The sequence below is a fragment of the Trachymyrmex septentrionalis genome, unplaced genomic scaffold, assembly GCF_001594115.1.
Source record: "Trachymyrmex septentrionalis isolate Tsep2-gDNA-1 unplaced genomic scaffold, Tsep1.0 scaffold114, whole genome shotgun sequence".
Taxonomy (NCBI): Eukaryota; Metazoa; Arthropoda; class Insecta; order Hymenoptera; family Formicidae; genus Trachymyrmex; species Trachymyrmex septentrionalis.
Window position 1 is genome coordinate 194,075 of NW_017304269.1, and position 3,175 is coordinate 197,249.

The 3,175-nt window shown below is 36.5% G+C and overlaps 1 protein-coding gene across 3 annotated transcripts in view; it reads right to left on the reverse strand.

Annotated features, from left to right (window-relative positions):
• Positions 1-1,318, reverse strand: part of LOC108753526 (unconventional myosin-XV) — a 50,629-nt gene extending 49,311 nt beyond the window's left edge. For 2 of the 3 annotated variants that reach the window (XM_018495191.1, XM_018495170.1), the window contains exon 1: positions 1,008-1,318. The gene's annotated coding sequence lies outside the window, so the exon portion shown is untranslated. Of the gene's footprint in view, positions 1-79; positions 104-1,007 lie in introns of those variants that run through there. The other variant, XM_018495180.1, reaches the window with a different exon arrangement.
• Between the last annotated feature and the right edge of the window lie 1,857 nt (positions 1,319-3,175).

Consider the following 3,175-nt stretch of genomic DNA (forward strand, 5'->3'; position numbering starts at 1 on the left):
TATACACACACACTGCACGTACACCACATTGGACTAGATATATCTGAATTCTACATTCTCTTTTTCCAAAATATAATACCCAATTCGATGCACCTGGGGACAGGTATTTAAAACAATAATTCTTCCATTGACGATTCTCTTTCTAGCAGATAAAACTTTTTCCAGACAATACAAAGTCTAAATTTGAGACATAAAATGTCTTTTAGATAACCATTTTAGATAGTTCTTACAAAAATGTTTTAAGACGTCTTATGTCTCGATTTCGGATTCTATTATTTAATATAAGTTAATTCCCGTACAATAATTGAACAAAGATTGAAAATGTATCTAGCAGTCAATTTATTCGTGAAGATTAGAATTAGAAGAGGTTTTCATTTAAAAAATACGATTATTATTATTTATACGTTTGATTATCACTACAAACATCGTTCTTTCAACTAAGTTTAATTCATATTGTGAAGAAAAAGACAATATCAAAAATTTAATTTCTTTTTAATTTATTAGCATCTCTTCGAAATATTTGTACTATTTAGAAAATTACAGATAATCCTCCACTGTATATACGTATGTAATCTTCTTTACTTATCTTATTATTGATACATCATATTTTTTAATAATATAACAAAATACATATTTGTAAATATGTATTTCTGTGTTACATTAGAGGTACATTGCTGCTTTTAACAATGTTTAAATTTCCAGATGGTATCGAAGCATTGTCGTTGATTCAACATAACGCGAAAACAAACTTTACGAAAAATATAATTAACTAATAGAAGCTAGATTTAAAGATGAATCAATCTCGTGTCATAACGATATATCGATTATGACTGCGATGATGCGATGCGTAGGACACGTATCGTCTGCGAGCGACGATATCGCCGCGACAAGCATCGATGTCTCCGGCGCGGTATCTCCGATACCGCTTACGCGCGAGAGAGATCGATCATGACGACGCCGATCGCGAAGCTGTTTTCTCAGATCACTTGCCGCGATCAAGAACTCACCTCTGAATGTGTTGCGCCGTGCTCTTTGACAGAAGCAGGACCAGTAGCACAGACCAGTTGGAGAAACCGATCGGAAGGAGGCTTCGAAACGAGTTTTCGATCGAGCGACGTGACTGAAATTCCACGAGGATCCACGCGGCTCCGGAAGGAATGTGAGTATGTAACAGCGATCCAGCGAGACGGATCCGCGCACGTTATTTCGGGGTACGGCTTCGAAACTGCGCGCGAACCGCGGGCTCGCCTCGTCGTCGCGATCTTGAGATTTTTTTCTATCCAAGCGTCGCGGACGATCGAGCAACGACTGGCTTCCACGACGCGATTCTGGATCGTGGTATGTGGCCGCTCGACCTCGCCTAAGAGGAAGGTAACTTGCGCCGCCACCATGAGGAGCCACCGTATGCCGTGTTTGTATGTACCGTTACGCACACGGTCTCAGCTAGGTTGCAAATTACAGGTGGATCCAGGGACCTATATCCCAATTCTGTAATTCCCAATGATAATTTGGCATCGTTAAGTTGTCGCTACATAGCTTTTTTATCATATATATCTGCGTAACAACAATATAACGATACTAAACTGTTGTTTTAAGAGTTACAGAATCAGAATACAAAAAAGATCTTTGGAGCGACCGATTACCTGAGGTCTATTTTTTTATTCCTGCGCTAGACCGTATTACAATTTTTTTCTCACTTTAACCAAATATTAAATATGTATATATTGTTCAACTATAAGAAAAAGACTTGGTGTGTACCGCGATTGGTGCGCGCTTCGACATTTGAAACGTCCTGTAAATTGCAGACGGGACAGCGACGTACCTATATCAGTCTCGAAATCTTGTGCTTCATTTAATTCCATCTAAGATTAACTGAAAATTACAAAATATTCGGCGGAGGGAGTACATACACTTTGGACTTTTGATTTTCTTCGTTATGCTTTTGCATATGGAGTTTATTTCACGTTTCATAAATATGAGTAATGAACTATAGGGGCCCGTGTATAATGCTTGCGCATGAAACGTGATGTGTGTATAATGAATGTTAATTTATTCGTGGACAAACGTGTTCAGTAAGGAAGTGGGTGCGAGAGCTCTCACGTTTCGTGGTCCAGTAAGGATTCTTCGAAGTACGCGACTGCATTCAAATCTGCGCATGTTACATTGCGTGCGCGCCACGTTGCACGTGCGTGCAGATGTGCGTTTTCCCTCTTTACCTTCGTGCGTTTCCGAAATACAATCGTACGTGAATAGGATAGGATTCGCGTTGGGCGCGCGGCCATCAGAATCCCTCTATAGAGGTCATCTAATCCAGAGGCCGTTGTCCTCAAAGCGTGATAAGGGGGAGAGGGAATCCTTTCTAAAGACTTCCGTAACTTTACCGTCACTTTCGTGATAATAATCAGGTTTTGATAACGCATCAACGAAACTGCAGAAATTTCTGGCAATCGGAACAAAGAAAAGATTCGATAATGAAAGGTTATAATGTGAGATAGAAAAAAACTTTCTCTGACTGAAGTCTGACTTTTTTCTGACTGAAGTCTGGAAGAAGTACTGAATAAAAACGAAATAAAAATATTAAATTTTTTTATTGATTAGAAACAAAAAATATAATAAAGTTGTATCTTTTCATTAATACAATTGCTATTATATAATTAAAGTAATACATTGAAAAAAAAAGTCGGAGTAAATGCTACATGTGATGTCTTTTTTTCGATAATTTATTGGTTATAAAAAAATTGACTGTAATGTCAAAATGTTTTTGCAAAATATATCAATAACTATTATATAAAAAGAAATAAAATAGATTTGTAGGTTTATTTATTAGGAATAAAATTTTATTTTGCCATATTTAAATAAGATTTTATTTCAGTGAAATAAACATTATACAAATTTACAAGTAAATCCTTAAGTACTTTTTTCTTAATATGATATAAAGATATGCAAAGTAATACAAAATATTGTATATCGGTCTTTCCACGTCATATTCTTGCGCTATTTATGATAGCGAAAACTGTATTCACATCAATAGGAAAATAAGTAAAAATGGACTATCAAAAGCAGCGCTTTGCCTTTTGAATCCCGCTATATTAACGAGTTGAAACGGAATTGTTTTTTTTTTTCACTTTTGCGGCTTTCGCATGTTTCACTTTATTTTATTATCTCGCGCGAGGTA